Consider the following 16,465-nt stretch of genomic DNA (forward strand, 5'->3'; position numbering starts at 1 on the left):
TTAGCCTTAATGATTGCCAACCTCCGGTAGGAGATGGCAATTGAAGAAGAAGAAGAAGAAAGCCCTTTCATATGATACCCCACTTGGTATAGTAATCTTACTTTGAAAGTTAAAAATACTAATTATTTGTTCATGAACACATTTTTTTTTAATGATGTAACCACAAATTTAGTGTTTTCGGATTATTCAGAAGACATAATATTGTAGATGATGTCTCTCAACAAGTTTAAAGTTTTCATAAAACGTAAACTTATTGAAAAATCATAATAATATTACAATGTAAAGGATTATTTAAATGATAAGAAAGTTGAGAATTAGTTGTTTAGCGGCTTTGTGATAGCTAATAAGTTTAAGTGATTTTGTAAAGTGGTGATAGTAAAAGAATCATAGGATAATAGGTACGTTGACGAATGACAGAAGTGAGTGGGAAGAAGACATGTACCAACCCCACGTAGCGTGGGATAAGGTAAGGAAGAAGAAGAAGAAGAAATCGCCAATCAACTTCTTCTGTAGTTAACTATATAATAATTATAAATAATATCTGTCCCGGCTGTAATCACGTGTCTAGTCGACGTTAGCCCGACTTGTTTCGAACCCATCCGGGGTCCTTGAAAACTGACTCCCTTGAAAAAGGATTTTTAATGGAAATCACTCACGGTAGTTTAAACGCTAAAATTTGTCGAAACGTACCGGGAGGAATACGTTGATAAGGATGATAAAATAAAACAGATCTTTTTATTATTATTATTATTTATTGTATTTTGTAACACTGTTTAAATGTACCTAACTATACTTTAGATTACCCTGGTTTGCCTAAAAGATAAACAAATCGCAGAAACCTCAGAGAAACAAATATTTAGCGATGCGATTTGCCCAGCGCTTTAGACCTTCTGGAGTTAGGTTTCACAGTAATATAATGTAATATAATATAATGGGTTTCACTCGTATTCGAATTAATGAATTAATTCATTACTAGATGATGTCCGCGACTTCGTCCGCGTGGATTTAGGTTTTTAAAAATCACGTGGGAACTCTTTTATTTTCCGGAACACAAAAGCCTATGTCCTTCCCCGGGATGTAAGCTAACTCTGTGCCAAATTTCATCAAAATCGGTTAAACTGTTGGGCCGTGAAAATCTAGCAGACCGACAAACAGACACACTTTCGCATTTATAATATTAGTATGGATCAATTCGCCGTAACAAGGTGGTATGGGCCGCGTGTATTGCTCCGAGATAGCAATCGGGGTATGAGGCTGATTAAGATCCTTGTATGTTTTTATTATGTTTACTTGTGTTGTGTGCAATAAAGTATAAATAAATAAATAAATAAATAAAAGACATTTTGTAAAATGTCTTTGTAAACGTAGTAGCTACGTATATTATAGTTCTTAATTAAGGTTGGCTCGTATAAAGGGTATATATTGAGAAACTTTTGTGAAGACGTATGCAAAGCCGGGTGTTCCGCACGCAACTAATGCATTTCTGAAACTGGTGACACCCACAAGCAGATTGTTGTAGAGCAGAGCAGATCCGCTGTCACCGTTGCATGGACCTGCTGCCCTGGCGGTTAGCTGTCTTGCACATAATTTCCCAGTAACGCTATTTATGGTATTTGTTAATTGGCATCTAGCTATGTTGGTTGCCCTGAGTGCAACACTTTGGAGTTCCTCTGAAGGAGAAGGGGCTAGAAATTGCTGGAAAGAGATTAGAATATTATAATTTATTAGCATTAGCGATAATGTTGACATATCAAAGAAGAATGAAGAATGAAGAATGAAAAATGAAGAATGAAGAATGAAGAATGAAGAATGAAGAATGAAGAATGAAGAATGAAGAATGAAGAATGAAGAATGAAGAATGAAGAATGAAGAATGAAGAATGAAGAATGAAGAATGAAGAATGAAGAATGAAGAATGAAGAATGAAGAATGAAGAATGAAGAATGAAGAACGAAGAACGAAGAATGAAGAATGAAGAATGAAGAATGAAGAATGAAGAATGAAGAATGAAGAATGAATAATGAAGAATGAAGAATGAATAATGAGGAATGAATAATGAAGAATGAATAATGAAGAATGAATAATGAAGAATGAATAATGAAGAATGAAGAATGAAAAATGAAAAATGAAAATGCAGAATGAAAAATGCAGAATGAAGAATGCAGAATGAAGAAAGAAGAATTAAGAATAAAGAAGTTGGGGTATCTCAATGCTTGAGGCCTCTTTAAGGTTTTTTTTATGTATTTTTTTATTCAGATACAAGTTAGCCCTTGACTGCAATCTCACCTGATGCTAAGTGACGATGCAGTCTAAGGTGGGAGCGGGCTAACCTGGAAGGAGTATGGCAGTTTTTATTAAACCCATACACCTTTGGTTTCTTCACGGCATCGTACCGGAACGCTAAATCGCTTGGCGGCACGGCTTTGCCGGTAGGGTGGTAACTAGCCACGGCCGAGGCCTCCCACCAGACCAGACCAGAAATTTAGAAATTATAAAATTCCAAACCCCTGCCAGGAATCGAACCCGGGACCTCCCACTAATAAGACCACAGCGCTTACCACTGCGCCAGGGAGGGAGGGAGGGATTTTCCGCTTGTCTTCTCAATGAAAAAGCAAACAACATTTAAAATAGTCTTAGGGCCGGTTGTTTCAACAAACTTTGACGGACACGTAACCTTTAAATATGGCGCTAACGAACGTAAGTAAAGAAAAAGCGTTGATTCAGCATCTATTAGCGCTAACGTTCGTTAAAAGTTACGTTTACGTTAACCAGTGCTGGCGCCATTGGTGATCGTCAAATCAGTTCGTAACTTCATACTTCTTACAAACGGAATATTTTATTTACAAATTATAATGGAATCAATTTAATTCAAAGCTTTTAATGATAGTTTTTTTGAAGATTTTGTAAGAAAGAAAAAGTGTTTAAAATGCGAAGTAGCAATATTAATAACTATGTATATAATTTAATATACTTAAAATGAAATAAGAAAAGGATACGGAGAAGTAAGTTAATTTTTAGGGTTAGTTTCGCAACCAAAATAACAATGACGAACAGTTTTTTGTACAATGAAGCAACGCACTTAAATTAACAGATGTTAAAGTTCGTCTACGTCCGTTAAATTTTAACGAACGGATCTTACGAAGACCAATGGTTTGAAACAACCGGCCCTTAGTCTAGTGAGTTGTGATAGCCTAATGGCTAGACGTCCGCTTCCTAATCGGAGTTCAGAGCTTCGATACCGGGCACGCACCTCAACTTTTCAGAGCTATGTGCGTTTTAAATATCACTTGCTTCAACGGTGAAGGAAAACATCGCGAAACCTGCATGCCTCAGAGTTCTCCATAATGTTCTCAAATCTTAAATATGTGTGAAGTTTGCCAATCCTGGCCTGTGTGTACTATGGCCAAAACCTTCTCAGTCCCGTGACCCGTGACAGGAGACCCGTGGTCTGTATTGAGCCGGTGATGAGTTGATCATGATGATGACAATGATGTTAAAAATCTTACTCTGGTGTATCCCCATCCAATAGTTATAACTATGGATTCATCAGGAACATTCAGGTTGGGGGGAGGAAGGTTTGCAACTCGGACAGCGGTGCCGGAAAATTGTATGGTAGGCGACACCTTGATCAGACCGATGTCGTTATCGGCGGTATTGGGGTTGTAGCCTGGAACGATGATGAACTGAACCACACTGTACAGTCTGCCACCGCTGTTGTAAAAGGTTGAACCGGCTCGGATTTCGTATCCAGTTGGGACTAAATTGCCTCTGTGAACAAGAAAAATAATTGACTTATATATTATTACTTCGTATGGACAGGGCTATTGAACAAACAAAATGGCACCGACTCAGTGGTGCTTTGGCATCAATGCAACCTTAGTGACGTCTGGATTTCAAACGGGTCGTTCATTACTATCTAAGACGTGGCGCTGATTTATTTGCTTCCAAAACCGTAAAAAATTTTGTTCGCTTGACTATATCTTGTCATTTATATCGATGAGAAAAATGCTTCGGTGTCGATTATCTATATATATAAAATTCAATGTCCTGACTGACTGACTGACATATATATCAACGCACAGCCTAAACCACTGGTCCTAAAGACATGAAATTTGGAGGGTCTATTCTTTGTAAAGAGTAGGTATCCACTAAGAAAGGATTTTTCTAAATTCCACCTCTAAGTGGGTTAAATGGGGGATGGAAGTTTGTATGAAAGTCCGTCATTTTTTAAGTTATTTGCACGAAAATTGGTATTTGGGTTTTCGGTCACAAATGAAGAAATGCGTGTTTCAGGATTTTTGGAAAATTCGCCCTTAAGGATGGTAAAATAGGGGATGAAAGTTTGTATGGGAAAGTTTTAATTATTGATATTATTAACTTGAAATTTGGAAAGTACGTTTTTTCTTGAGGTTAGGTGTCAGCTAAGAAACGGCTATGAGAAAATCCCCCCCTAAAGGGATGAAACGGGGGTTGGAAGGTTATATGTGTTATTCGGTGCTGTTCAGGGTGCGTGTCCTGATGTTATAATGTTTGTTTCTGAAAAAAAATGCCATTTGTTTCCTGTAGGCCACGCGGGCGAAGCCGCGAGCAGAAGCTAGTTGTTAATAACTAGCATCATATTGGGAATTATTTGTTAGGAGTTAAATTGTAAAAGTCATTTATATTTTTTAACAAATTAATAAGTTGCAATTGAAATTGAAATCGAAGATTAACCAGTTCAAACAGACAAACAGACAAACAGACAGATAGACAGACCGATAGACAAAAAAATTTAAAAACGGTTCATTCAGTTATGGTACACTTCAAATAACCATGTGAATTAATATGAGATAGTCGAGTCCAGTAGTTTGAGCTGTGCGTTGATCCAGTCAGTCAGTCAGTCACCTTTTCCTTTTATATTTTTAGACTAGCTTATGCTCGCGACTTCGTCCGCGTGGACTACACAAATTTCAAACCCCTATTTCACCCCCTTAAAGGTTGTATTTTCAAAAATCCTTTCTTAGCGAATGTCTACGTCATAATAGCTATCAGCATGCCAAATTTCAGCCCGATCCGTCCAGCAGTTTGAGCTGTGCGCTGATAGGTCAGCCAGTCAGTCAGTCACCTTTTTCTTTTATATATTTAGAAGACAAAAATAACGCTACATTTTGCTAGCGTTCTGGTTACAGCCTGTACAGTGGCGTGCACAGGGTTTGAAGCCAGGGTAGGCATTAGTTAGGTAGGAACCTGTTTCTGGCCATAATGATAAATAGCTTACAACTGGGGTAAGCAGTGCATTTATGCCTCTATGACCTGCACGCTGTATTATACAAAATACGAGTTATGTTACTTCGTCCCAACAGCAATCAACGAGCCAGCCGATAATAGCCTAATTATGTGAAGCTAGGCCATAAAGGCCTATTATACATAAATTAAAAATCATAACAGTATTTACACTGCTCTTTATAGGATATTGACTTTTAGGTCACTCTAGTTCAGTAAAACCGGCCAAGTGCAAGTCAGACTCGCGCGCCGAGGGTTCCGTACTACAGTCGTATTTTTTGACATTTTGCACGATGAATCAAAAAGTATTATGCCTAGGAATACTGCAGCTTTAAATACAAGGCTAGATAAAAGGCAGACGGTAGACGAATATCCTGGCTCAAGAACCTTCGCCAGTGGTTTAACATGAGTACAAGATCACTGTTTAGGGCAGCAGTAAACAAGATCCAGTTAGCCTTAATGATTGCCAACCTCCGGTAGGAGATGGCAATTGAAGAAGAAGAAGAAGAAAGCCCTTTCATATGATACCCCACTTGGTATAGTAATCTTACTTTGAAAGTTAAAAATACTAATTATTTGTTCATGAACACATTTTTTTTAATGATGTAACCACAAATTTAGTGTTTTCGGATTATTCAGAAGACATAATATTGTAGATGATGTCTCTCAACAAGTTTAAAGTTTTCATAAAACGTAAACTTATTGAAAAATCATAATAATATTACAATGTAAAGGATTATTTAAATGATAAGAAAGTTGAGAATTAGTTGTTTAGCGGCTTTGTGATAGCTAATAAGTTTAAGTGATTTTGTAAAGTGGTGATAGTAAAAAGAATCATAGGATAATAGGTACGTTGACGAATGACAGAAGTGAGTGGGAAGAAGACATGTACCAACCCCACGTAGCGTGGGATAAGGTAAGGAAGAAGAAGAAGAAGAAATCGCCAATCAAACTTCTTCTGTAGTTAACTATATAATAATTATAAATAATATCTGTCCCGGCTGTAATCACGTGTCTAGTCGACGTTAGCCCGACTTGTTTCGAACCCATCCGGGGTCCTTGAAAACTGACTCCCTTGAAAAAGGATTTTTAATGGAAATCACTCACGGTAGTTTAAACGCTAAAATTTGTCGAAACGTACCGGGAGGAATACGTTGATAAGGATGATAAAATAAAACAGATCTTTTTATTATTATTATTATTTATTGTATTTTGTAACACTGTTTAAATGTACCTAACTATACTTTAGATTACCCTGGTTTGCCTAAAAGATAAACAAATCGCAGAAACCTCAGAGAAACAAATATTTAGCGATGCGATTTGCCCAGCGCTTTAGACCTTCTGGAGTTAGGTTTCACAGTAATATAATGTAATATAATATAATGGGTTTCACTCGTATTCGAATTAATGAATTAATTCATTACTAGATGATGTCCGCGACTTCGTCCGCGTGGATTTAGGTTTTTAAAAATCACGTGGGAACTCTTTTATTTTCCGGAACACAAAAGCCTAGCCTCTAGCCTCTGTGCCAAATTTCATCAAAATCGGTTAAACTGTTGGGCCGTGAAAATCTAGCAGACCGACAAACAGACACACTTTCGCATTTATAATATTAGTATGGATCAATTCGCCGTAACAAGGTGGTATGGGCCGCGTGTATTGCTCCGAGATAGCAATCGGGGTATGAGGCTGATTAAGATCCTTGTATGTTTTTATTATGTTTACTTGTGTTGTGTGCAATAAAGTATAAATAAATAAATAAATAAATAAAAGACATTTTGTAAAATGTCTTTGTAAACGTAGTAGCTACGTATATTATAGTTCTTAATTAAGGTTGGCTCGTATAAAGGGTATATATTGAGAAACTTTTGTGAAGACGTATGCAAAGCCGGGTGTTCCGCACGCAACTAATGCATTTCTGAAACTGGTGACACCCACAAGCAGATTGTTGTAGAGCAGAGCAGATCCGCTGTCACCGTTGCATGGACCTGCTGCCCTGGCGGTTAGCTGTCTTGCACATAATTTCCCAGTAACGCTATTTATGGTATTTGTTAATTGGCATCTAGCTATGTTGGTTGCCCTGAGTGCAACACTTTGGAGTTCCTCTGAAGGAGAAGGGGCTAGAAATTGCTGGAAAGAGATTAGAATATTATAATTTATTAGCTTTAGCGATAATGTTGACATATCAAAGAAGAATGAAGAATGAAGAATGAAAAATGAAGAATGAAGAATGAAGAATGAAGAATGAAGAATGAAGAATGAAGAATGAAGAATGAAGAATGAAGAATGAAGAATGAAGAATGAAGAATGAAGAATGAAGAATGAAGAATGAAGAATGAAGAATGAAGAATGAAGAATGAAGAATGAAGAATGAAGAATGAAGAATGAAGAATGAAGAATGAAGAATGAAGAATGAAGAATGAAGAACGAAGAACGAAGAATGAAGAATGAAGAATGAAGAATGAAGAATGAAGAATGAAGAATGAAGAATGAATAATGAAGAATGAAGAATGAATAATGAGGAATGAATAATGAAGAATGAATAATGAAGAATGAATAATGAAGAATGAATAATGAAGAATGAAGAATGAAAAATGAAAAATGAAAAATGCAGAATGAAAAATGCAGAATGAAGAATGCAGAATGAAGAAAGAAGAATTAAGAATAAAGAAGTTGGGGTATCTCAATGCTTGAGGCCTCTTTAAGGTTTTTTTTATGTATTTTTTTATTCAGATACAAGTTAGCCCTTGACTGCAATCTCACCTGATGCTAAGTGACGATGCAGTCTAAGGTGGGAGCGGGCTAACCTGGAAGGAGTATGGCAGTTTTTATTAAACCCATACACCTTTGGTTTCTTCACGGCATCGTACCGGAACGCTAAATCGCTTGGCGGCACGGCTTTGCCGGTAGGGTGGTAACTAGCCACGGCCGAGGCCTCCCACCAGACCAGACCAGAAATTTAGAAATTATAAAATTCCAAACCCCTGCCAGGAATCGAACCCGGGACCTCCCACTAATAAGACCACAGCGCTTACCACTGCGCCAGGGAGGGAGGGAGGGATTTTCCGCTTGTCTTCTCAATGAAAAAGCAAACAACATTTAAAATAGTCTTAGGGCCGGTTGTTTCAACAAACTTTGACGGACACGTAACCTTTAAATATGGCGCTAACGAACGTAAGTAAAGAAAAAGCGTTGATTCAGCATCTATTAGCGCTAACGTTCGTTAAAAAGTTACGTTTACGTTAACCAGTGCTGGCGCCATTGGTGATCGTCAAATCAGTTCGTAACTTCATACTTCTTACAAACGGAATATTTTATTTACAAATTATAATGGAATCAATTTAATTCAAAGCTTTTAATGATAGTTTTTTTGAAGATTTTGTAAGAAAGAAAAAGTGTTTAAAATGCGAAGTAGCAATATTAATAACTATGTATATAATTTAATATACTTAAAATGAAATAAGAAAAGGATACGGAGAAGTAAGTTAATTTTTAGGGTTAGTTTCGCAACCAAAATAACAATGACGAACAGTTTTTTGTACAATGAAGCAACGCACTTAAATTAACAGATGTTAAAGTTCGTCTACGTCCGTTAAATTTTAACGAACGGATCTTACGAAGACCAATGGTTTGAAACAACCGGCCCTTAGTCTAGTGAGTTGTGATAGCCTAATGGCTAGACGTCCGCTTCCTAATCGGAGTTCAGAGCTTCGATACCGGGCACGCACCTCAACTTTTCAGAGCTATGTGCGTTTTAAATATCACTTGCTTCAACGGTGAAGGAAAACATCGCGAAACCTGCATGCCTCAGAGTTCTCCATAATGTTCTCAAATCTTAAATATGTGTGAAGTTTGCCAATCCTGGCCTGTGTGTACTATGGCCAAAACCTTCTCAGTCCCGTGACCCGTGACAGGAGACCCGTGGTCTGTATTGAGCCGGTGATGAGTTGATCATGATGATGACAATGATGTTAAAAAATCTTACTCTGGTGTATCCCCATCCAATAGTTATAACTATGGATTCATCAGGAACATTCAGGTTGGGGGGAGGAAGGTTTGCAACTCGGACAGCGGTGCCGGAAAATTGTATGGTAGGCGACACCTTGATCAGACCGATGTCGTTATCGGCGGTATTGGGGTTGTAGCCTGGAACGATGATGAACTGAACCACACTGTACAGTCTGCCACCGCTGTTGTAAAAGGTTGAACCGGCTCGGATTTCGTATCCAGTTGGGACTAAATTGCCTCTGTGAACAAGAAAAATAATTGACTTATATATTATTACTTCGTATGGACAGGGCTATTGAACAAACAAAATGGCACCGACTCAGTGGTGCTTTGGCATCAATGCAACCTTAGTGACGTCTGGATTTCAAACGGGTCGTTCATTACTATCTAAGACGTGGCGCTGATTTATTTGCTTCCAAAACCGTAAAAAATTTTGTTCGCTTGACTATATCTTGTCATTTATATCGATGAGAAAAATGCTTCGGTGTCGATTATCTATATATATAAAATTCAATGTCCTGACTGACTGACTGACATATATATCAACGCACAGCCTAAACCACTGGTCCTAAAGACATGAAATTTGGAGGGTCTATTCTTTGTAAAGAGTAGGTATCCACTAAGAAAGGATTTTTCTAAATTCCACCTCTAAGTGGGTTAAATGGGGGATGGAAGTTTGTATGAAAGTCCGTCATTTTTTAAGTTATTTGCACGAAAATTGGTATTTGGGTTTTCGGTCACAAATGAAGAAATGCGTGTTTCAGGATTTTTGGAAAATTCGCCCTTAAGGATGGTAAAATAGGGGATGAAAGTTTGTATGGGAAAGTTTTAATTATTGATATTATTAACTTGAAATTTGGAAAGTACGTTTTTTCTTGAGGTTAGGTGTCAGCTAAGAAACGGCTATGAGAAAATCCCCCCCTAAAGGGATGAAACGGGGGTTGGAAGGTTATATGTGTTATTCGGTGCTGTTCAGGGTGCGTGTCCTGATGTTATAATGTTTGTTTCTGAAAAAAAATGCCATTTGTTTCCTGTAGGCCACGCGGGCGAAGCCGCGAGCAGAAGCTAGTTGTTAATAACTAGCATCATATTGGGAATTATTTGTTAGGAGTTAAATTGTAAAAGTCATTTATATTTTTTAACAAATTAATAAGTTGCAATTGAAATTGAAATCGAAGATTAACCAGTTCAAACAGACAAACAGACAAACAGACAGATAGACAGACCGATAGACAAAAAAATTTAAAAACGGTTCATTCAGTTATGGTACACTTCAAATAACCATGTGAATTAATATGAGATAGTTATTTCGAAATTACAGACAGACACTTCAATTTTATTTAGTTATATATACTTATATAATACTTATATATTATACTATACTATCCCGACTTTGGCTGTAATTTGGAATGGAGATAGACTATACCCTGGATTAGCACTTAGGCTACTTTTTATCCCGGAAAATTAACGAGTTCCCACGGGATTTTGGAAAACTTAAATCCACGCGGACGAAGTCGCGGGCATCAGCTAGTTTACTAACATACTAATAGTATAGTAGTATCATAAAGAGGTGATGTCGTTAAGTTTGTTTGTAGGGGGTAATCTCTGAAACTACTGAACCAACTTTGATTGTTTTTTTACACCAATAGAAAGCTACATTATTCTTGAGTGACATAGGCTATATTTTATTTCCAAAAAAATTAGGGATCCCTTCGAAAATTGATATATAAAGTGAAAAAAGTCGTCTCATCTGTGAGCTTCCGTGGCGTGCGCGTTTGTTTTTTCCTCTTAAACAGCTCTAAAAAAAGTCCGCGTTAGATATCTATATTTTACGGTAGGCTCACAATAACAATTCTTATGGTTTTGAAATGTGGTCTAAACAAAGCTTTACTTTCAAAGGTGTTTTTACTATCATAGTATTAATCCTTATCTCAAGTGTTTAATTTAGACCAAAATTGCTCTTTGTATCATAATATTTTCATTTAGAATGTATTATTCTAAATGAAAATCGGATATATCACGAATTTAAAATAATGGATCAGCTAGTTAGTATATAAATTCATACTCAATCGACACCAGCGTTGGAATTGAGTACGCTTAGTACGAGATTTGGTCTCACCAACGTTGATAGTAATCGAGTGTCGTAAACCTTCCGCATTATAGTAAACTGGATCTTAATGGCCTTGTTTTAAAGCTCAAGTTTGTTTACACATCTACAGCCAGCGCTCCAAGTGGAAACGTTGCAAAATTAAAATCAGTGGCATTGATTTTTTGTCTTCAATTCAAGGCTCTTTAGGTCCATTTTATACTTTGACGGTATCGTGTTCCGACTCTCGAATTGTAGCAAAGTTTGGTGAGACGTAAAATCTTATAGTAAGCGTACAGGCTTATGTAGTTTTCTGACTTACGGAAAGCACGAAGCTGCTGAAAGCGAAGTAGTTTGGGATATGATGGAACTACCACAAACAAGACGTCCGCGGAATAGAAAAGGAGCGGCGAACGGATAGGTTCCAATAGTGGTTAGTGTTCCACCAACAATCCTCGCCTGCTGCTCTGGGAGAGCTGAAATGAAATGAAATGAAATGAAATGAAATGAAATGAAATAATTTATGAAATGATAATAAAGAACAACATATTGTTAAGGGTCCATTAGATAATTTATCTTCTTAATCCAAACTAATCCAAACTAATCCAAACTAACCCAAACTAATCCAAATTAATCCAAACTAATATTTATTTATTTATTTATTTATATTATATAAATACGAAAGTGTGTCTGTCTGTCTGTCGGTCTCTCTGTCTGCTAGCCTTTCACAGCCCATCCGTTCAACCGATTTTGATGAAATTTGGTACAGAGATAGCTTGCATCCTGCGGAAGGACAGAGGCTACTTTTTATCCCGGAAATTCAAAGAGTTCGCACGGGATTTCTAAAAACCTAAATCCACGCGGACGAAGTCGCGGGCATCATCTAGTAAGTAGGTATATAAAAGGAAAAGGTAACTGACTTACTGATTGATCTATCAACGCATGCACAGCTCAAACTACAGATGGATAGGGCTGGGCATGCGGATATAGCTATTACGACGTAGACATCCGTTAAGAAAGGATTTTTTGAAAATTTGAAACCCCGGGGATGCGTATTTTTTTTCAATATAAGTACCTAATTGAAATTTTGATTGAAAAAAATAAACTGTTGAATATTAAAGTTTTTCAATGGAGAAGTATTGTCTAATAGCTGTTATTGGACCCACATAACTGACTGTAACAGTTCTACTTATTGCAATTAATATGATTAACGATTAAAATTTGTAGGTTCCCCATTAGTGCCTCGCTTTTAAGCCCCCACTAAGTTTTTTTTCAGAAATTTGATTCAGCAGGATAAAGATTTTAAAAAACAAACACTTACCAGAAGGTTCTTGGTCTTCAATCTGCATTATACTCGTAGATGTAGCAGATACTAAAAATACGAATCCTAAAACAACAAACAACTTGGCAATCATGTTGGTGACACGACGAACGTCTACTGGTCTAATATGCTTAGTATGTGGTACTGTTATATATACGGTCCTTTTATCACACTTTAAACCGGAATAATTTTACTATAATATTTATCAATCTGTATGCATATAAATACAAATAAATGGCTGTGTTTGTCAGTGATCTCGAAAAGGCTGTTTTTTGTTAAGCAGAAGAAGTAATTGGACTGTAGTAATAAAAGGATCAGGTTTTTGTATAGCAGTAGTTTATGGGGTTAAACCTAGAATATAATTTTAAAAAATCATGATTTATATTCATTTTTAAAATAATTAATTATTAACGTCACGCTGTACGGAAAGCGATTAATAACGTCACAAGGCGTAAACGACAAATATTTTTCAATTTATTACCATAAAAAAATGTTTTCTCGCAGAAATTACTCTCTTTATGTTAAAAAGTGAAAAAATGGGTAGTATTTAAACGAGTGACTGTAAATTAAAGTTTTAAGTGACAAAAATAATTAATTTACGTTACGTTATAGGTAAGTAGCATAACTAAGTGCGCGACTGACTGCGAGTGACGAGAAATCAACCAAACCTAATTTGAGTTACTTAAAATACAAAATGAGAAGCTTCATAATATTTCATTTCATGAGCGACCTAATATTTGTTTGCGTGTCAACGTTACGTCCTGAATTTTTGTTCAATATTTGGCAAATGATTTATTTATACTGAGCGGCATTTTATCTTAAATGAAGTGTTTGGAACAGAAAAACCACTTTGTAAAATACTATAATGAGCAGAGTACTATGAGCTCACATTTTTTTGAAAAATTTCAAATTTTTGAAATTTTGAAATTTAAGTTATTGTAAATATATCGTTAATCTAATGATTAACGAAAAACGTATAACAAATGATCATATTTTCACGAAAAACATTTCAAAAACTAATCAAAACATATACGTTGTATTACGCAAACATAATAAATCATTTTACAAAAACAAACATTTGACAAAATAATATTCTATTAACAATAATGTTTTACTTTGCAAATATGCAATACGACGATAAGGATGATAAAATAAAACTGAAAATATTTCTTGCTTTATTATTTATCTCAATATTGATTTTTATTTATTTTTAACGTAACAAATCCTACGTTTATTTTGCAAACATACATTAAAACAACAAAAAAAAACTGGGAACGGGGACGGGCGCTAATGTGGGACGCAACTTGCGTTGACACATTGGCCCCGTGTCATATCAGGAAGACAGCATCAAGACCGGGAGCCGCAGCAGAAACAGCTGAAAACGGCAAGCGGCGCAAGTATGCCTCTCTTATAGAGAGTTACATTTTTGTGCCGTTTGCCGTGGAGACCCTGGGGCCATGGAGTCTTAGTGCTAAAAATTTTTTACGAGACATTTCACCGCGATTAATAGCCTCAACTGGTGACAGAAGGGCTGGCTCATTTTTTGCGCAGCGGATCAGCCTGGCTGTCCAGCGCGGAAATGCAGCCAGTATTCTTGGCACCATTCCACGCGTTCATGATTTATATAGTAATTAGATAAGGCTAGCTTTAAGTTTTATTGTATTAAAAAAAAGTTCAAAAAAAAAAAAAAAAAAAAAAACTATATATACCTAGTATATACATACTATTTATTGTATTTTCAAAGCTACACTTTAGATTACCCCGCGGGGTGATTACGTAAAACGTTACAGTAGCGACAGCAATGCGACAGTTCATTTGCTGTCTCTCTCTAGCCGCTGTTACGTGTGACGTTTGACAGCAATGATCGCGAGATTTACGCCTGTAATCACCCCCGCGCCAGTTTGCCTAAAAGATAAACAAATCGCAGAAATTTTTTCGGAGAGACACATGTAAGCAATGCGATCTGCCCGGCGCTTTAGAGCTTCTGGATTTCACTCGTATCTGAATTATTTCATTGCGAGTGCGCCCTAATAAGGTCGTATGTGCTGCGTATAGTGCGCCTCTTGCGCATTCCAGCGAGAACAAGAGACACTTGTTTAACTTTGAAACAAACGAAGAAAAAGTAAAGTATACCTACGCAGTACGTACAGTGCGACAAGGCTCTTTTGGCACTTGAATGACATTGACAGTTGTGTAACAAAGGCAGCCAGCTAGTAAAATCTCCTCAATTTTACGAAATCTTGAAAATGACAATATCTAAAATCGAATAAGTTAAGTAGGTATATATCTAATTTTAACTCGACGAGAATTTGGGAGAGCCATCCCTGTTTCCACATCGAGAACGATTAATAAAGACTTGCAAGTTGCAACTTATCATGTTTACCTGCTCAAATATTAGATTTAAGATTTACCTAGTGCTAAATATAGCCATAAAATGCAGACACATTTATGCAGTAGGTATCAGGATAATTTATATCGTGATGGCTCTAATATGAAAAAAAACAGTGAATTACAGACTTTTAATTTAGCAACACCACATACTTATAAGGGGACAGAGTGTGAGACTTGGCGGCGTTAGTTACGATTTTGGCCACGCGCCAAAAGATCCTTGTCGCACTTTAGTTCTTAATTAGAGTTGGCTCGTATAAAGGGTATATATTGAGAAACTTTTGTGAAGACGTATGGAATGCCGGGTGTTCCGCACGCAACTAATGCATTTCTGAAACTGGTGACACCCACAAGCAGATTGTTGAAGAGTAGAGCAGAGCCACTGTCACCGTTGCATGGACCTGCTGGCCTGCCGGTAAGCTGCCTTACGCATAGTTTCCCATTAGGATTACCTATGGGATTTGTTGCTTGACATCTACCTATGTTGGTCGTCCTGAGTGCAACACTTTGGAGTTGGAGTGAAGGAGTAGAGACTAGAACGAGCGGCTGGAAAGAGATTAGAATATTAGAATTTATTAGCTTTAGTGATAATGTTTACATATCAAAAACCTATGAAGAATGAAAATTGCAGAATGAGAAAGAAAAATTAAGAATTAAGAGTGAAGAATAAAGAAGTTGGGTATCTTCTAAATATATAAAAGGAAAGTATGACTGACTGACTGAATGACTGATTTATCAACGCACAGCTCAAACTACTGGACGGATCGGGCTGGAATTTGGCATGCAGATAGCTATTATGACGTAAGCGTCCGCTAAGAAAGGATTTTTAAAAATTCAACCCTTAAGGTGGTGAAATAGGGGTTCGAAATTTGTGTAGTCCACGTGGATGAAGTCGCGGGCATAAGCTAGTAAATAATAAAAAAATGATGTTTAAAATCTTACCGAGGTGGTTCCCCATCCAATAGTTATAACTATGGATTCATCAGGAACATTAAAGTTGGGGGGAGGAAGGTTTGCAGGTCGTACGGCACCGAATTGTATGTTAGGCGACACCTTGATCAGACCGAGGTCGTTATCGAGGGTATTGGGGTTGTAGCCTGGAACGATGATGAACTGAACCACACTGTACAGTCTGCCACCGCTGTTGTAAAAGGTTGAACCGGCTCGGATTTCGTATCCAGTTGGTACTAAATTGCGTCTGTGAACAAGAAAAATCATTGACTATATTATATTACTTCGTATGGACAGGGCTATTGATTATTGAACAAACAAAATGGCACCGACTCAGTGGTGCTTTAGCATCAATGCAACCTCAGTGACGTCTGGATTTCAAACTGGTCGTTCATTAGTATCTAAGAGGTGGCGCTAATTTATTTGGTTCCAAAACCGTAAAAAATTTTG

The 16,465-nt window shown here is 37.0% G+C and overlaps 1 protein-coding gene across 2 annotated transcripts in view; it reads left to right on the forward strand.

The window, feature by feature from the left end:
* The window catches only part of LOC117993503 (dopamine receptor 1-like), a 228,085-nt gene that overhangs the window by 36,513 nt on the left and 175,107 nt on the right, over positions 1-16,465 (forward strand). The window lies entirely within an intron of this gene.

Source organism: Maniola hyperantus, chromosome 24 (assembly GCF_902806685.2).
Source record: "Maniola hyperantus chromosome 24, iAphHyp1.2, whole genome shotgun sequence".
Lineage (NCBI taxonomy): Eukaryota > Metazoa > Arthropoda > Insecta > Lepidoptera > Nymphalidae > Maniola > Maniola hyperantus.